The sequence below is a fragment of the Caretta caretta genome, chromosome 5 (assembly GCF_965140235.1).
Source record: "Caretta caretta isolate rCarCar2 chromosome 5, rCarCar1.hap1, whole genome shotgun sequence".
In the NCBI taxonomy this organism is placed as follows: domain Eukaryota; kingdom Metazoa; phylum Chordata; order Testudines; family Cheloniidae; genus Caretta; species Caretta caretta.
The window spans coordinates 117709460-117729310 of record NC_134210.1 but is presented as its reverse complement, the minus strand read 5'-3'; the positions used below and the strand labels follow the sequence as shown (position 1 = coordinate 117729310).

At 40.9% G+C, this 19851-nt stretch overlaps 1 protein-coding gene across 3 annotated transcripts in view; it reads left to right on the top strand.

Annotated features, from left to right (window-relative positions):
* LINGO2 (leucine rich repeat and Ig domain containing 2) overlaps positions 1 to 19851 on the top strand; it is a 763677-nt gene that overhangs the window by 515895 nt on the left and 227931 nt on the right. For all 3 annotated transcript variants that reach the window (XM_075128833.1, XM_048851917.2, XM_075128832.1), the window contains one exon: positions 12332 to 12491. The gene's annotated coding sequence lies outside the window, so the exon portion shown is untranslated. The remainder of the gene's footprint in view (positions 1 to 12331; positions 12492 to 19851) is intronic.

Below are 19851 nucleotides of genomic sequence, written 5' to 3'. Positions count from 1 at the left end.
ATACCACCAAAGGAAGTAGCAGAAAGTGATAGAAACCTTTGTTGTGGAGAAGAATAAGGGAACTGAAAAAATGGTGGTTATTGACTGGGACAGGGCGTGGCCAGGATGGGGATTGGACAATTCAGCAGATCCTACCTGCAGGACTCCTGATAGGACACAGCTGTACCTTGTAAACATCTTGTGATTGAACCCTGACGAGAAGCCTGGGCAATGCCTGTTCTCCCTCACTCATATGGCTCATGAGAATTGGCTAGCCCAGGAATTTAATTTACACCTTCCTGTGGTAGCACCAAGAAATCTGCTCTTGCATAGAGGTTCCTACTTCTTTGCTTGGTAGTCGTCACACCAGACATGATTATATATCGGCTAAAGATATAAATCCATTCAGTTGTAATTATGTTATCTTGTTAGGCATCTAACTGTCTGATAAGAAATCAGTGATTACATTTCCATTCAGAATCTTTCTTCATCAGTTGCAAAACAAGCCCTATGATTATCCCATCGCAATTGTGAGAACAGTGCCTTCATTATTACACTGTTAATTGTTTTCAGTTGGAGAGTTATGGGAATATAGTTTTTATAGACCACCCAGCCAACTACTTTAGATTGGGTGATTTTTCTCATTGTGGGCAATGTAGCAAATTGATTTTATAGATTGTGAAAAGAAATAAAATTTGTGTTGTCTTTTTGGGACACACAATAGTACTTGTCTGCTGGACTTTGTGCTTCCACCATGCCTTTCAATCCAAAGTTTTGTACAAATATTCATGAAACACTCCTAAAAGAGAGCTGCAGTTATGCTCACTTTGCTGATGGAGAAACTAAGGCATATAGAATTTAAATGGCTTGCCCTAAATCATGAGGTGACTCAGAAATAGGATTCGGTACTCCTAACTGCTTCCTGGACTGACACAACTTGACTTCATATCATAGAATATCAGGGTTGGAAGGGACCTCAGAAGGTCATCTAGTCCAACCCCCTGCTCAGAGCAGGACCAATCCCAATTTTTGCCCCAGATCCCTAAATGGCTCCCTCAAGGATTGAACTCACAACCCTGGGTTTAGCAGGCCAATGCTCAAACCACTGAGCTATCCCTCCCCCCATATCTATCATGAAATCTTACAACTGATGATAATATCACAGTTATTCCAGTGGAAATAATGGCTGCAGATAAATGCTTTGTGTTGTATTCTTAATGCTTATTGTACTATTAACTTAAATATATATTACATGCAGACAGTGGTAAAAGAACATTAAGAGAACAGTCTTTAATTACATGATCACAGGACCTCTGCCTCATTCGGGGCACAGCATGGACCTGCTCTGAATCATGGTTGTGTAATGAAGGAGGCTGTTGTCCCACTCTCCTTGCCTAGCCAGTCTGCAGCCCAATCACTAGTCAGTCTCTCTCCTTCCCCTCCTGCTCCAGTCCCAAACTCTACAGGCTTCTTGTCCCAGTCCGTACCTTCCCTCCCTCTGCCCCACTCCCAGTCTGGCTCTTCTTCCCTGTGCATGTGTCAGATAGCTTCCTCCTCCATGCTGCCTGGGAGTCAACAAGGGGGTCATTCAGAGCATGAGTGGGATGACTTTGTTCCCGTGCCTGGTCCCACCCCAGCACTGCCCTGAGCGGCTAGGAGCTGCAATGACAAGGCTTTGCTTTTGTAACCCTGGGCTAAATAAGCAGGGTTGCTCTCTGGGGATGGCACATGCATGATGCACTCAGCATTAGGAGCTATGAGGGAATGAACCATGCTCAGTGAGGATGGGATCTTCAGAGATTTTAGCTGCTGAAATAAGAAGTCTCTGTGAGCATGTGGGAACCAAGATATTCCAAATCTTACAACTTGGCCAAATGTGCGTGGATTTTCACACAAACAGCAAAAGGCACATCCCTGACACACAGCCCTCCCCCACTCCCTCCTTGCCAAATTTCAAATCTCTGCTTCAAAGCTAGGGGCTTTCCAGGGAAAAGTTAATGTGGCTTTTTTAAGAAGAGCAAACAATGTATTTTTCCCCTAGCCTTTTTCCTAGAAACTGCTGAAATGTTTTGAGTGGAGCTTTTCAAAATTTTCAGCCTGAGGCAGTCACCCAGCATGGAAAATTTCAGCCCAAATCGTTAAAGTTTAGCAAATGTATGAGTAACTGATAGCAGGGCCTTATACTGGGAAGTATCAGCCAACCTTATTATTATGTGGCACAACCAAAACCAACTATAATCACCAGGGTATTAATTGTCTACTGTATTGTGAAAAGTCAGTAAATAATTCATTTTTGTATTGTGATCTCCTATCATGGTGAGTTGGTAAATATTGCTAATGTCTCTGAGCCCATCCATACAAACTGCTGAACACCTTCTGGAAGTTGTTTAGTTCTTTCAGAGGTGGTATAGAATGTTCAGTACCTTGCAGGGTCAGGTATTTGAGTAGCCCATAAAAGAAAGCAAAATACTGCATGCTCTGGGCCAAATTCAGTCCTGCTGTATGTAGACCCAGTTCCATGGAAGTTAGTGGAATTACACCAGGACTGAATTTGGCCCCCTTTATTTTCTATTGCCAAGAATAAGCAGTTTCAGCTCTAGCATTTCAGTCACTTGTGCTTCAGGATAGCATTTAGTCATTACTAATGTGCAGTTACTGCTCTATTGATAGTCTACAAGCAGATTTCTACAGGTTTTTGAGTTACTCATGGCACTTCTAACCATATCCGTGATGTGACTTTATCCTGCAGCGTATTGGTTTATAAATCAATATATTTCTTCACACCTCTTCAAAACCAGTGCCAAAATGTAAATATAAATAGTTATGCTGGAAAGAAACTTGGTAAGAAATACTTTAGTTCGAAATGTGAAGTATGTTACCATACAATGACATTTTTTTCATGTGTCTGGCAGTCTTTTTTGTGGAAGCAAATGTTTCAAGATAAGGATAAACTAAATTGATGTGAATGAAGTGTCTTAATGCAGTATCATAATACAGGCAGATGTATTAAAGATGTACTGCTTGATTCTACTCTCACGTCAATGTCTGAAGTCAATGCATTTGCGCCAGGTAGAAGTCAGTGTGAGTGGAGAATAAGGGACACTGACTTTAAGGGCCCAATCTTGAGAGGTGCTGAACACCCACAAGTCCCATTGAGTGGATGTTGTGAGTACTCAACACTTTTCAAGATCAGATCCTACCTTACCTGTAGGATCTGAGCCATCCTTGCTGCTTTAGAACTGAATGCTTAAGACCTTTGAGAAGACAGTGCCAGTATGCATCCGATGAAGTGAGCTGTAGCTCACGAAAGCTCATGCTCAAATAAATTGGTTAGTCTCTAAGGTGCCACAAGTACTCCTGTTCTTTTTGCAAAGACAGACTAACACGGCTGTTACTCTGAAACCTGCCATAAAAAAAGAGTTGATTGCTGAGCATTTTGACAGAATTAAATTCCAGTGAGTGATACCTTTTGAAATTAAAACAGCTGCTGCGGGTGTTACTGAGGGCTTCATCTGGCCTACAGAACTTTTATTCCTGGTGATGAGGCAGCAGCTCTAAAAAACCCAGCTTGACTCTCAGAATCCAGACTGAGTTTACAGGCCGTTAGAAACACACACACCCTATACACCCAATTCTAAAACTGCATTTTTAGTAATTTTTCAGAGCAGAATTGCATTCTAAGAGGGAGCATTTCCTTTTTTTCCAAGTAAAGGTTTCCACATGTTTTTTTCCCATTATCCCACTTGTTAGGTTTTTTCTGCCTCCTAAAGTGAGGTGCCCTGCTGTGATCCATGCTCTGCTTGTTCTGTGTATATTTTTAATTCAGTTGATTCAAATGGGCATGTTTTGCTTAGTTCTCTAGTACTTAAATTCCAAGTGTATGGCTTCTTGGAGTATTCTTTTGAAGGATTTCAGAGACTGAGATTCAGATTTGCTTTTCTAGGTACAAATTTAATGCAGCTCAAGCCATTTAGGTCAAGGCTGTTTCATTCTATTTAAATAAATATTATATATTTATAAAAAAACAAAAACTTGTAAAACTAAAAAAAAAGTTTCACTGTTCTGAAAAATCAATCTCTATCTCCAATATATATTTTATTGGCATGCAAATAATGGTTCAGAATTTATTATTGATTTTGCTAGCTATAAAAAAGACTTGCTTTATGATCCCAGCTCTGGGAATTGCAGGGGATTATTTAGGCCCTTATCAAACCATGTACTATGGGGACATTTCTAGTCCACGAGGCTTGGGAGTGGGCCTGCTTGCATTTGGAATCATAACAAAGATTAATCTTTGGAATCTGTCACAGTGCAATGGACAAATCTCATTTGTTTGACCAGATTCAGAAGGCCTGCCTCTTGGATCAGCACTTATCTCCTAGCCAGAAGGTCAGGAGCCAGGTTCTGAAGTTGGGGAATTATTTTTGGGTGTGTGTGTGTGCCAACCAATACGTTACCAGCTGTTGACAGGATTACACCAACTGTTTTTACACTGAGCTAAGAGGGTTCCTACAGAGATTCTTTAATGAGATGAACATAAAAAGAATGTCATGGATGATTCGTAGAAACTGTGTAATTAGTAATGAAGCATTGGGGCCTGCAACACCCACATGCCATTTATACTATTACTAAACCCATGATTTTATTATAGAATAGCAGTATAGTCATCTGGTTATGAGTCCCTCTTTTTTTCAGGGATGGCAGGTAACTTTATACTTCCAGAAAAGTGGATATGGAAGGTCTGAGGTTTTGTGAATTGATTTTAAAAAAATGAAGAAAAAATTCAAGTGGAACATTCTAAAACTGGCAACGCATTGGTTTTAACTTTTGCAAAATAAAATAAGTTTGTCTGTTTTTTCCAACCAAAAGGGAACAGAAACTTGCACATTTCCACAGCGTTTTAAATTTGAGACCTTGTGAGGCCAGATGCTCAGTTGGCGTAAAATCAGCATAGCTCCCCACTGAAGCCATTCCTGAATTACACCAGCTTAAGATCTGGTCTGTGCGATCCTTACTAATTCTTCCTGTCTATCTCAATCTTTTGCATACTGCAGTATGAACAAAATGTAGCTTCACTTTTTTTACGCATATGAGAATTGTAGAAGTTAGAGAATGATAAGACCTTTCAAGACATCTTTTCATCCCTCTGCAAATGCAAGATTTTTCCTAATAGTACATTCTCCAGTGTTTTGCTAATTCTACTTTTAAATGACTCAAGCATTGATTAATCAATAAAAGTTCAGCTTTTATATTCCCGTTTGTCCCCCAAAAGGAGAGGTTTTGACCCATAAGATTAAAGGATGCTGGTGAATCATTCTTCTGTCATCTGTGATGTCAGCGTTTATGTGGGAATAGTGTTTGCTGGTTAACCAGTGCTACAAAGGAAGTACAAAATATTGTTATCTGCTCCACAAAAATTGTTGCCTTAAACACATTTCTTGCTACCTAAAAGGTGCTAGCTCTTTTTATATGAAATGCACTGGGAGTTGAAGTGTAGTTCCTAATAAACAGGTGTCTACCATATCACAATGGATCCTTTAGCTGGCAGACTCAGAAGAAAGACCCAGGGACTGAATGAATTTACACTTTCATCTCTCAGAGGTAGCTCTTCCAAGTCAGGATTGAAGTGCATTGCTGGGCAGGGTGAAGAAGCTTGTATTACCGCAGCTGATGCTGTATCTGATCTATGGCTCAATAAAGGATTTCAGTTTACAGAACTGCCTGTCCTGCACTAAATTAATTTTACAAGCTTTACTGGACAAGTTGTGTTTCAAAAGAAACATTTATCATCCAGAGGGCTTTACACATCAAGGTTTAAGGTAGGCTTTTTAGATTTTGATCATAAAATAACGGTGTGTGTCTATTATTGGTCTTAATGTTGTAATTAAACTTTGGTTAAAAATGAGCTCAGAGGTTTTGCCTTAGATTTATATATTTTGTTTGTTTTTGTTTATGGAGGTGCTGAAATGAACCAGTCATCTCAGTCCACTATAGCAAGCTGCCTCGGTTGCATCTATTCCATCCCTCCTACTGGACGGAACATAAGTGACCTATTCAGGGGTGGATTTTGTTGTTACTGTTTTGCTCTCTTGTTGCAAGAGGCCTGAAAGCAGAACATCAGTGCAGTGTTGTCAACTCTCATGATTGTACATTCTGTTTGGTAAAGCCCCAGCTCCTGGAATCAGGAGGAATGTGTGAGAATCGGAGCATAAAGTAAGTTTCTAGCCCTTATGGCTGTGTAGGAAAATTTGAAAACATGAACTCTAAAGGCTCAGAAACCAGAAGGCAAATAAAAAGAACCCCACATTTATTATTTTTTAAAAATCACCCGATTTGGGGGTTTGAATCATGACTGTTCAGTGCTTGGGGTTGTCCAGGCTGTAAGTGTCCCAGCTGACAGCTGAGCTCGTGAGGCTTCTCCTTGGGCTTAAGTAGAAGCCTGAAGGGCACATGAGAAGGGCTGTGGAAAGTCTTCCCAGGGAAACCCAAACCAAGTGAAACACTTTGGTGCTAATTGTATGGCCCTGCTGTCCTGGGGGGGGGGGGGTGGTGTTGCTGGCTAACCCTTTCCCCTCACCAGACATCTTCAAAGACCATTTAAGGGGTCCTTTCCCCTCTCTCCCACTCCACGGTGGGTCTTCTGGGGGGTCTGGTAACCCCAGCCTCCATTATGCAGCTGCATGACATGAAACATTCCCTCCACCACTACTAGTGGCTGCTCAACAGAGGTGGCCCAGGTAGTGGGGAGGGTGTTCTTTCCATGACTGTTCAGTGTCCTCAGTCCACTTCCCAACAGACCCGCGTCCCCAACACAAAAACCTACCACCACATTTGAATCTCGTTGGCACCTTTGTGGGCAGTCAGCATCAGGTCAGAGACTGCAAAGACTGAAGAGGTGCTGGGTCCTGTCATTCCTACAGGTGGTCCTTTCAGGACAGGGCTGAGTTGCAAGAAGCTTGCATGGCTATTGTCCCTACTGTTCTGCTGCCGGGAGTATGTGTGTGCGTGTACAGGCCAGGACCACTACGGGTGACTGTGTGTCGTGATCCATGGCCGAATGCATGTTGCAAACACTACAAAATCTGCTGTGGTTCAGGTTGTGTTTGGCCGGGTACTGCAGCTGGCTGCAGAAGGTAGTTAAACCAAAGCCATCAGACTGCTTTCTGCAGTGTTAGCTCTGGTCATTCTCTCCCCTATGCTGATCGGCTATTGGGCTTCAGCCCCCTCTCTTCCCTTGCCTTTCCATCTCGCTAATCCTCTCCCACCAAAAGGATTTAAATAACCAAGCCAAACCAAAAAGCTGTCCCATCTCACAAGACCTTTACCATCATTGCACAGTTCGCTCTGCGTGTCCGTATTATTCCTTTCTCCCATCGTGTTGCCTGTCTTGTCTATTTACATTGTAAGCTCTTTGGGATGGTCTCTCCTTCTGTGTCTGTACAGTGCCTGGCACAATGGGGCCCTGTTCTGGGTTAGCTCCTACGCTCTGCCATAATAAACTGGATAAATAAGGGAGGGGGCAAGGAACTTCTCCCGCATTTGTGCCCTTGCCAAGAGCCAGACGCAGTCCTCCTCCTTGCATGTAAACAGGGCAAGATCGGCAAAAGGCTTATGTCATAAATATAAAGGGGGGTAAACCCCTTTGAAATCCCTCCTGGCCAGGGGAAAGCTCCTCTCACCTGTAAAGGGTTAAGAAGCTAAAGGTAACCTCGCTGGCACCTGACCAAAATGACCAATGAGGAGACAAGATACTTTCAAAAGCTGGGAGGAGGGAGAGAAACAAAGGATCTGTGTCTGTCTGTATGCTGGTCTTTGCCAGGGACAGAACAGGAATGGAGTCTTAGAACTTTTAGTAAGTAATCTAGCTAGGTATGTGTTAGATTATGATTTCTTTAAATGGCTGAGAAAAGAATTGTGCTGAATAGAATAACTATTTCTGTCTGTGCATCTTTTTTGTAACTTAAGGTTTTGCCTAGAGGGGTTCTCTATGTTTTTGAATCTAATTACCCTGTAAGATATCTACCATCCTGATTTTACAGGGGGGATTTCTTTATTTCTATTTACTTCTATTTTTTATTAAAAGTCTTCTTGTAAAAACTGAATGCTTTTTCATTGTTCTCAGATCCAAGGGTTTGGGTCTGTGGTCACCTATGCAAATTGGTGAGGCTTTTTATCCAACATTTCCCAGGAAAGGGGGGGTGCAAGTGTTGGGAGGATTGTTCATTGCCCTTAAGATCCAAGGGTCTGGGTCTGTAGTCACCTAGGCAAATTGGTGAGGCTTTTTACCAAACCTTGTCCAGGAAGTGGGGTGCAAGGTTTTGGGAAGTATTTTGGGGGGAAGGACGCGTCCAAACAGCTCTTCCCCAGTAACCAGTATTAGTTTGGTGGTGGTAGCGGCCATTCCAAGGATAACGGGTGTAATATTTTGTACCTTGGGGAAGTTTTGACCTAAGCTGGTAAAGATAAGCTTAGGAGGTTTTTCATGCAGGTCCCCACATCTGTACCCTAGAGTTCAGAGTGGGGGAGGAACCTTGACAGCTTAGGCCATCAGTAGCGCTAACCTCCTCCAAGGAAGGGAGAGACCAGGCCACAGCTCTGCCTGCCCTCTGTCAGCCCGCAGAATGGGCGCTGCGTGGGGAAAGGGCATGCTGCACCTTGGGAAGGGATGTGATTGGGAACTGCTCTTGCCTGTGCTGCCACAAAGCTCCGGACAATGTTGGCCTGGATTCCGCATTGCACTAAACCTTGTGCAACCCTCTCCACCTGTGCACAGTAGGTGCATAATGCCACTGCTCTTACCCAGTAGCACGATGCTCCTGCTTTGCACAGGTGGAAGTGCCTATGCAAGGCGCGGGGCTATGGAGATTCAGGCCCGCTGCATCTGCTTCAGGCCCAGTGCCTTTGCAAGCTCCCTGTGTCCCTGTACTGTGGCGCTGTGCTTTTAAAGGTACCACGCAGCCCTTAGCTTATATTTTCAATTCTATTGTCAGTACTTTCTTCTCAGAAAGTGGGATGGAAATAACAGGAGGTGTGAATAAGTGGAAGAAATGCTGGAAGTTAGATATTGAGCCCGTTTAGTTTAATGGGGGCACAGGAGGGGATTTTAGGTGTAGTGCCACGTTCGGTCTTTCCTAGTTGTACTACCTTATTTTAAAACCAGCTTTGTCGAATGCTTGTGCCTTGGAAAATCATTGCTAATACAGTTTCATTAAAAGCAGTACAGGCAGAGTGGAGAGACCAGTCAAGTTTCCTTTTTACTGAAGTAAAATAATATATTGTTGTAAAACAGATTACATTGATCTGCCCCAAGGCAATGTGAGGTGAAGGAAAGCTGTAGCTGCTTCAGTCTTTGGACCATTTTATGTAATTAACAAAAAGAATAAAGGTTGTGAGCTCAAATCTGTCCAGTAGAGCAGCTCTTAGATGACAAGCAAAATCAAATCCTAAGAATAAAACAATTGATTTGTCTCTAGCATTTGCAGTGATCTGAACCTTGTTTTTAAAACATTCCTGGTCAAAACCTTTGGCATTGGGACCAAGTCTAAAATCCATGGCAGGTAAATGGGTACTAACCAGCTTCGATCCTGTGCTTTTTTCCTTTTTCTGGAAAACTAAACAGAGTCTCATAATCATAATCAATTTGTGTCAGTGACTGGAATACTAACACACAATTTTTGTTCCATGATTGGCAATGCATTGCATAGAAACACTGGGTGCACTACACAAACACCTAACATCATGCACATAATGGACAGTAGACTCTCTGTTTTTTCTTTACTTTGTTTCTTGAGGAAATATGTTGAAGTAAACCTGTTACATTTCTTACCACTTTACTGTCCTTTACTATCACTCACTTTCCCCATCTTCCTACTCTATCAAACATTTCTTTACTGACCTCCGGTCATGGTCCAGCAGCTCAGATTTCTCTATCCCTCTTACCTACCTGCACTGGTGCATCTTTGTTCTGCCAGATCACTGGAGTCTTTGTTCAATACCATCCCCTCCTCTGCTCTTGGCTCATTTGCCCCACACTTCCCACTGTTTAGTCCATCACATCAATCAGCAATCATTGCTCCCCCTTTGCATCAGTTTTCTCTGTTCATGTTCCTGTGCTATTGAGCAATTCTGGTGAAAATCCATAGACCACACTGTACAAACAATAATTGAATTAAACCATGTTTTCCTTTTTATTTTTGAGAGATCTACTCATTGATAAATGGCTACATATTTGTTCATGCTGAGTAGTGTGTGTGTGTGATGTTACATTCCTAACTAATTCCTTCTTGCTACCACTGTGGAAATGTCACCACGGGATAGCTAGCTACAGAAAAGGCCCCATGTAGTACATTTATAGCTAGGGAACATTATGAGCGGTAATCTTAGATGCACCAAGGTGTCTCGTTCTGTGTTTTGTTAAAATTTCCTTCCACTTCTGATCCTTTATGCACATTAGTGGCTGATCCTGTGCATAGTAAACTCAGTGGCAAAATTCCCACTAAAATCTTGGTGCAGGATCAGTCCCCAGCTGTGTTTACAATACAGGTATTCATCTGACCTTGAGTACAGGAGATCAGAACAGAGCTATTAGTCTTGATCATTATTAATATGGGTGCATCCAAGTACCTATGTTTGATCTCTGCACACTGCTGCCTTCTCAGCTAAAATCATCCAGAAGCCTGCAATAAATCTACCACTGTTTTTTGTTGGTGGTGCATCGTGCATCAGATGCAACCAACCATCTGCTTAACATTGGGCAAAGTATGTTTTGTGGGGTTTTTTTGTTTACTTTCATTTTTATTACATGGGTTTCTTTTTTGCCCTGTCCTTTGTTTGTAAATACCTTTTTGGTTATCTTGGTTACACTAACGTTCACTCTAGGTTTCTGTTATGTTGTGTTTTAGCTCATTTGTAGCTGTGTAACCTTTATCTTTTTCAGCAGAAATGTGTTATACTTAGTGTCTTCCCAATGGTGAATGATTTAAAAGTTAGAGGAAAAATCTGTTTGTTTTTTTGGAATATAATGTGCGGGGGGGGGACCTCTCCCCCATACACACATACATTTGCCCTGTATAATAGAATATAAGCAATATTCAAGAAGATGACATTCACCTCCAGGGGTAGGGAGCAGGTGGTGAATGCACTGCCAGCTTCCCAGAGTGTCCATAGACAATGACAAAATCAGCTTTAAATTCCAGCAGAGGCTCAATAAGAGTTATAATCCTAGATGCAGAAGTGTCTCTTTCTATTGTTAAAATTTAGTTCTGTGGCTGATTTCTTTTGGCGTATGAGGGGCTGATACTGTGTGCATTAAACTCAATGGCAAAGCTGAAGGGCCTCAAAGGAATCACTGCCTCTTTCGGGTGCCTTGGCCCTAACATTCCCTGGCTACTCTGTGGACATTGCCAGTGAGATCTGAACTGTCCAGTCAAGTGGAAGTTGCACAAAAATAGGAGCATTGCAGCCAAATTCTCCAGGCAGTTTTACTGCTGCTGGGAGCCACAGCCTGGCTTCCACTGATAAAAACCTGGGGCAAAATAGAGAACACCCAAGGCAAAGTAAATACACCTGGTACAGTTTCAATTCTGGCTTTTCTTGTTAAATGTCTACCACACAGCTTACAGAATGTGTCACAGGAGTGAGTAGATGTTGCTGTAGGAAGCTGAAACGTTTACTTTTTTGACTTTAAAATATGATGCAATCTTAACATTTCATAAATGTTGAGAGCCAAAACCTCTGCTGATGTAAATCAGCATAGCTCCATTGATTCTGTGTTTGGTTAATACCACTTGAACATCTGGCCCTGAGTATTTTGCCTTTAGATGTACTTTTTTTCCCCCCTATATGTAGGTTATAGTTCAAAAAGTATACATGCCTGATATTGGTTTATATTCAGTCTTGTACTGTTTATCACCTGGGAAGCCCACCATGGAACACCCAAATATTACTGAGTTCGACTCATCACTCCTTTCTCAGATAAAATTCCCTTTGGCTTCAGATGGGAGCTTTGCCTGGGGAAAGAGTGTTGAACGGGACCCTCTCTGAGAAGGGACCCACAGCTGTGTTTGCAGCAGAGTCGCGGTGGACAGCTGTAACTTTTTAAAGATAAATATATTATTAAGCCTGACAGTTTTAATAGATCGATAACTACATGGTATAGCAACACATATTCAGCAAAAACAATTTCTGTGGAGCATAAGCTTCACAGTCTCTGGCCTTAATGTTTATCAAGTGCCATTTATGGGTTTGCACACAGTCCTTTATGAAGCACTTATTGATTAAGTAGTGATGCCCTCTGGTCCTTGGACATGGTTGACTATTTTTCAATTAAAATAAAAGAATATCTGTGTTACAGGTTCATTTCGAGCAGTTTAAGTGTGGTGCCGTGAGAGATGCTGTTGTCCATGACAGGATGGGATTATTATGATCAAATACTCTATTTTGACTTCACCCAGTGGCCAAGAGCTTCATATGGTAAACAGCCAAGGACTGGACTTTTACTAATAGTGTAACAGGTAAGACTATTGAAATCAGTTAATTTGTTGACAGCTTCAGGACTTCTATTAACTGTGGTTGTTCATAGCATTATATATCGCTCCCCTGTTTGTTTTTTTATATTATATGGCTACTTTACTGTATTAACTCAGAGTGATGTCTGTCATTTAAATTAATCCTTCTATTTTCCAGGTGTGATAAGGCAAAGACCAGGCTTAAGATTCACATTAGATAAGAACAATACAATTTTAATCACATACCTCTGAACAATAGGGAGGAATACAAAGATGTGCTTAGACATTATATTTACTCTGTGTGTGTGTGTGTGTGTGTGTGTGTGTCTTAAATTGTGACAAGGTAAGCACTTGTTTTTCCATAAAACCGTTTTTTACTGTGGAAATCTGTTTTCCGCAATCAGATACAAAGAGATTATTCAATTTCACTTCCAAATAGCTCATGCATTACCTGAGAAATTTTGCTTTCTTAAAAAAGAAAAATGTTTTCGACTTAATCAAAGGACAAAAATCCAGTGGGATGGACTCTGCTCCCCTTGCATCTGCGTAAATCAGGAGGAGCTCTGCTGAACTCAATGGCATTGCACTCGTCTGAAATCAATGGAAGTAAGGTAAAGCTCAGGCCTGTAGAAGCTGAGAATGGCCAGGATATGTGTTGTTTTATTTCAAGAGCTTGAGAATCCTTCCTTACCTTCAGGCAAGTCTCCCTTTTGGTGCCAGGCTAATTAATCTCGCTGCTCAGAACTATCCATAGAAATGAATTTACTTAATTTGATGTCATCTGGTGTGATGAGAGTCAATCAGCCACTGCCGAATATAACCAAAATTAAGCTCATCTGCTGTGTCTCCAACAGGCATCTCAGTAGTTTGGGGGCGGGGAGTGATTCTCTGTATCTTGCTTTCCTCCCCCATGCGAGACTGCAGCTAAGCCAGATTGTAGAAACCACTCATTAGTCTGACACCATGAACAAACTGCCAGACTGCTTGGTGCTAGTGACTGTCCTCCTTGGGACATGAACCCCCATGTTTATTTGACACTGGTTAAAGTCAATAATAGTCATCGTCTGTTTCATGGCCTGGTAAAAGGGGCCATTTACAAGTCTGTTAAATTTTCTCAGTGCTGCTGTATATATGTACTTTAACAGATTTGACAAAAGAACTATTTTTGTTCTAATGAATGGGGGGAGGAGGGGAATACAGCCGGTTTACAGTTCATCAGTGCATTGGAGATAAAAAACAATAATTAGAGCAAGAGGCATATTTGTAAACCTGATTACAAACCTAATCATATATTCATAATGTCTGTCCTCTGAATTCAGAAGTAATTATTTAATGAATATATTTGTTTCAAATATTTTCACCAAAACTGTGCTGCATGTGTTATATTTTGTTACTTTGGCAGGCTCAGAAGGAAGGAAAACAGACACAACTAATGACTGAAATAAGATGGCAGTTTACAGTTTGGAGAATAAATACTGTTGTAGCGGAAATTCGTGTGGTACAGTATTGAGGAAGTTTAATGGTAGTGCTTTCTGTTAAAACAAAAACACATTGTTTAAACTCTGGGCATCATGTACTGATCTTTCTCTGTAGCCCTAAGGTTACTTTATACTAGGTGAACAATAGGCTATCATAGGCCTAACTCTTTTATTCCAGTTTTATTGTGGTGTAGCTCTGCTGAAATAAAGTTATATTGATTTAAAACTGGAGTAATCCATTGATGAATCAGAACCATTTATGCTTAGATAATCCTTATCTCCTAACCCCCAGCTTTTTATCCACTTTATGAAAAGTCCTTGTGAAACTTAATTTGTGGACAAGATGGAAGGAAGCAGGCAGTGGTGGTACTATGATTTGTAGTCTAAGACGTTGTGTACGATATGATATATGCTGTGTCTACAAATAGATGCATCAAATCCTCCTTTCTAGCTCCTCCCAAACTTTCCCATTTTTCACTTGCCTTCCACTCCTAGCAATCCTATCTTGCCTACACTATATAAACAAAATATATTTTAAAACTGTCATGTTTTAAAAGATCCTGAAAAAAAGATGAACCACATCTTCTGTTAATCCCTTCCTCTCATACCATGATCTATACGTTGTCTGGATTGCTGATTTTACTGAAAAAAGAAAAGGAGTACTAGTGGCACCTTAGAGACTAACCAATTTATTTGAGCATAAGCTTTCGTGAGCTACAGCTCACTTCATCGGATGCATGCAGTGGAAAATACAGTGAGGAGATATATATAGACACAGAACATGAAAAAATGGGTGTTTATCATACACAATGTAAGGAGAGTGATCACTTAAGATGAGCTATTACCAGCAGGAGAGCGGGGGGCAGGGGGGAAAGAAAACCTTTTGTAGTGATAATCAGGAGCAGTCTTCTTCCAAATCACCCCCAATTCGTTGTTAAACGTGGGGGGCGGGGGAGTGTGGCCGGCTGTCACCTGGACTGAAAATAATTAAGGCAGAGCTACAATAGATAGGCACTGATCAGAAATCCCCCTGTAGCTCCAGTCTGCTGCTAGGCGCAGTGCTGAAAGCTTCACCCAGGGGATGGGTGAGCAAACCCAACTATCACAAAGACTAGCCAAAGTTATTCAACCATGTTCAGATGGCTAGATACAGCAGGTGCTTACATTATCTAGAAAACTAAACACCAGATTTCTGCATTCCTCATGACTGCTACTATCACCCTTTATCTATTTGCTTTTAAAGAACCTCTTTAGATACATCTTTGCAGAATGGGCCATATCAGCTCAGAACAGGTCAGTACCTAGTACTTGCACTTCTGAAATACTCTCTCAATACAAATTTGCTTGAAATGAAATCTCGTAATCCTGTTCCTGAAATTTATGTGTCAGTTAAAAAGGGGGAAGCTTCTTCACAGCTTTATATCTCTTATGAGGCTTTTTATCTTTCAGGCTTTATCCATCTAGTCATCATTTAATCATCTCATCAATCATTAAATTTCAACTCCTGAGCAAGTTCAGCAGGCAGAGGAGGAAACATTACATGAAGAGAAAGTGTCAGATACATTCACCAACATGTTCACAAATAAAACTAATTAAGCTGCTATGAAAAGCTACCTAGATTGTTTCTCTCTAGGCGTTCTTCTGAACAGACTGGGTAAAGCATGTCCTAGCTGAAATGGGAAAAAACCCAGAATTACTATTAAAAACCAGGCTGCATCCTAAGCGCTGCATCTGAGTAGCCCTATGCTTTGGGGGTGTTTGACATCTGAACAGCCATCTGAATTTTGGTCTGTACCTTGGAATAGGCAAATAGGTTCTGGGTTTTTTTGGAACCTGTGTCAGATCAAACTTTAAATCAGAATGTTTGGATAATGCCCTCCCAGCTTCTCTATTTTTATTTTTGAACCCCTCTGCATTTCTTGTTTCTGGCCAGCACTGTGATAGGATTGCTGAAAATATTCTATTTCGACTGGATTTCTAGCCTGACCAGCTCAAGATTTCAAGATAATTTTTGCAGAGAACAGAGGATCAGAAAATCATCTAACTGTCTGGGTCGTTGTCCATACCGAATTGTTCACCTGGCTCTTTAGAATAATGGCATCTTTTTCTTCATTTGGGATTTCCATAGTTTTGGGTCGTTCCCCTCCCCATCCTGATCCCTTATTGACCAGCATATTGTACCATTGTAATGAAAAAGACACTTTACACTCGCCTCTTGAAAAGTTTCCTTCTTTGATCGGATGAGAATGAAAGACTGATAGAGTATGTTTGGTATGATGCAGCTTGATGCTGTTGTTTTAGCTATGGGTACATCTTTGTTCCCATTACAAAATGGAAAAGAAAATGCTTGGCCATCAGAACATATCGAGCTAAAAATCAGTTTCTTATAAAGTTCCTAATCCAGAATTGCACAATAGTTCATGGTCTGTCAAGTAAATAATACGCATTTTAAGAAGTCCCTAAATATGTGTTTGAAATGATAGGTCTTAGCACCTTTAGATGAGCTGTCATGGTCTATTGGGTAAATTCTGTGTGTGTGTGTGTGTCTGTCTATGTCTCTCTCTCTCTATATATATATATAGCCTTACTATATAGTTATACAATGAAATGTCTTTTAAAATGTCCTTTGGAACCTCTGTGTCTTGTCAGATGGAATACAATACATATTTTAAAAATTATATGAATTCTGAAGGGGTTTTTTATTAACATTTTATGATTGAAAACAAAACAAAACTAGATAAGAACAGTATTAAAGACGCTTGAAAGACAATAATATGTGTGTGTTCTCTTAAGCCGAGGAATTCAGAATTTATGCATTAAGTTAGTCCAGCTCACCTTATCTAGGAATTGAAGATGTTGCCTTGAGCCTTTGTTACAGGTCTCAGGGTGGTGGGATGACCTTGCAGACCATACCGGCTTCACTAGCTTAGTAAAACAGGATAAATTAAGGATGAATTTCAACCTGTGCACCAAAAACTGGTCTCAATAATGAATAGGTATTGCTTGTATGGAGTGAAGACAGAATGATACAACATTGTAAAATGTTTCATTTTGCTGTAACTCCTTTGCCCAAATCTCAGCTGCCTGAATTTCTGCTAGGTCTAGGATCTTTCTTTAATGGACACAATAATGTTCTGACACAGCTATTATTGACTCTTATCTTACTTCACAAGTAGTCCTACTGAAATCAAACGAGATAGCTGCTACTACTCTTAGACCGTACCTTACACCTTCCTGTGCTGCTGACACATCAGGCAGTCCTGTTCCTCTGTTGATTACAGTCGCCTGCTAATTCCTCCCAGGTAATGCCAGTGCCTTCAAAATCCACTATCAGTGCCTTCTTCCCGTTCTTCCGTGGCTTTCCTCATGTTCTCTCTCCTTCCTTGGGCACCCAGTTCAATGCTTGCTTAGCATATCTTCCATACAGTGTACATGTCCCAGCCATCTGAACCTTTTCTTTGATAATATTTTCTAAAATGTCCTTCTGTCATTTGTTTTGTCTTTCCATGAAAGTATAGTATCTTCCTCAACCATCTGTGATGGCAGCCTACAATCTCTTTTTGTTAGCACTCTAATTGTCCAAGTTTCTGCTCCATACAGTAGCATGCTCAGTACAATTGCATGGTATAATCTGACCTTTAGTTTGGTGTGGAGATCTCTGTTTGACCCTATATTGTTCATTATCCCGAAAGTAGTTTGCTTTTCCTAATCTCATATGGATATCTTCATCACAGCCATTTCCAAATGTCATCACGTTCCCCAGATAATGGAACTCTTCAACTTTTTCAGTTTCTTTTCCATCCACATACATTCATATGCATCTGTTGTCCCATTTCCTATCTTCATAATCTTGGGTTAGTCTGCATTTATTTTCAGTCCAATTTTTGCTCTTTCCTGATCTACCTCTAATATAAGGCTAATCATTTTGTTCTCCATCATATTTAAGCAATGTCATCAGCAAAGTCAAGGTCTCATAACTCATCTCCACTAATCCATTTCACACCTGCTTCATCACCCAGCCTGTTGGTAATGCAAAGCTGATTGGTGATCACATGCACCCTTGTCTAACTCCAGTCACAATATCGAACCACTCCCCCAGATCTGTATCCGATCATACCACCCATCCACTTCCATCATAAACTCCTTATTATGTTGATCAGTTTCTCTGGCATCCCATAGATTTTAGCAATATTCCACAAATTCTCTCTGTGGATACTATTTAACACTTTCTTAAAGTCAATAAAGAGGATTAAGATTGGTTTTTGCCAAGCAATAGCTTTTTTCAGTGTAGGCAACTTCATTGCACAGGTCAGCAACAACTCTACTAGCTGGGAAAGAGTCACTGGCACAGCAACAGAAGGCATCTGAACTGATAATGATGAATGGCTCTTGATTCTCTTTGGCACAAACACCCTAAAGACAGGAGGCAGGCTCTTCCAGCACAAGAGGATTCATAAACTCACATAGACATCACCAGACAATGTGACTGTCAACCAGATAGACCATGTGCGTATATCTAGCAGATGGGAATCTTCTCTGAGGGCTGTCAGCATTAACAGAGATGATGATGTTGGCTCAGAATGTTATCTTTTAGTGACAACGTTACAACTGAAATTAAAAAAATCACAAAGACAGACAAAAATTGTTCTCGCAATAAAGATGTTCAGGGACAAAGAAACGTAGATCAGATTCCAGTGTTTCACAGGACCAGGCTGGTGAAAGTCTGAAAGATACATGGTCTAACTAAAAGAATATGGTAGTTAACAAAGCAGAGGAAGTAGTGGGCCATCGAAGAGGGTGGAAGAAAGATGCATGGTATATATGTGGAATATGGGGAGCGATTGACTAGAGGAAAGCTGTGAAGACAGAAAAGGAACAGTACAAGACATAGGCAGAATTCTTAGAGGCAGATGCAAGATACAGAGAAAAGGACAAAGAAATAAAGATAGAAAGATAGAAATACCTAGATCCAAGAGAGGACTGCAGAGGCAGAAGAAGCAGTGCAGGGGGAGACTTCAAGTAGTTTTGTAGAGTAGTGAAAAACCTCTCATGAAGTATCAGACCATCACAGATAATGCCCATCAGGGATTCTCATGGGTGGATGTTGAAAACTTATGAAGAACAAGCCAGATGATGAAGAGAGTATTTCTCTTCCACATTAAACTGTCTCGAGCCAATGATCATTCACAGATTAGAGAGAAATGCCAATTATAAGAAGGGACCAGTAACACTCAGTAAAATTAAAACAGCCATCAAATGCCTCAGATAAGGAATGCTCCTGTGGTTGACAGAATTCAAGCAGGGATACTAAAGGCAGGAGGCAATATTCTGATGGAGCAACTAACAAAACTCTGTAATGAAGTATGGATGAAAGAAAAGTACCACAAGACTGGAAAAATGCTACCATTGTGGCATTGCCAACAAAAGGATGATCTTTGTGCTTGAACTGGAGTGGTATTGTACTGCTATCAATCCCAGGCAAAGTAGATGATGTTGTGAATAAAAGTTCTCTCTTTGCCAGATTATCAAAAAGATGCTGGTTGGGGAAAAATGCCATTCTACTACTCGATGTGTGTAATGACCCAAAATCCTAATGGAGTAGGGTAGCATATGTTCCGTATTGACATAGCACATTATTTGGATTCCTCCCTCTGATAATTAGATTATCACAGATTGGTCCAGAGTGTCAGGGAGTCATAATCAGTATCTGGATGCTTCTCCCTTCCCCTTTCCTCCTCTCCCCTTCCCTAAGCTGATAGCATAGGACAGAATCTGGGCTCTGTGTGGTACTTATTGTGGGTGGGCTTTTTGACTGTATAGATAAAAATGCACTTAAACACATGCACACCCCTATTTGAAATTCCGGACCAAAATTTGCAATAATATAT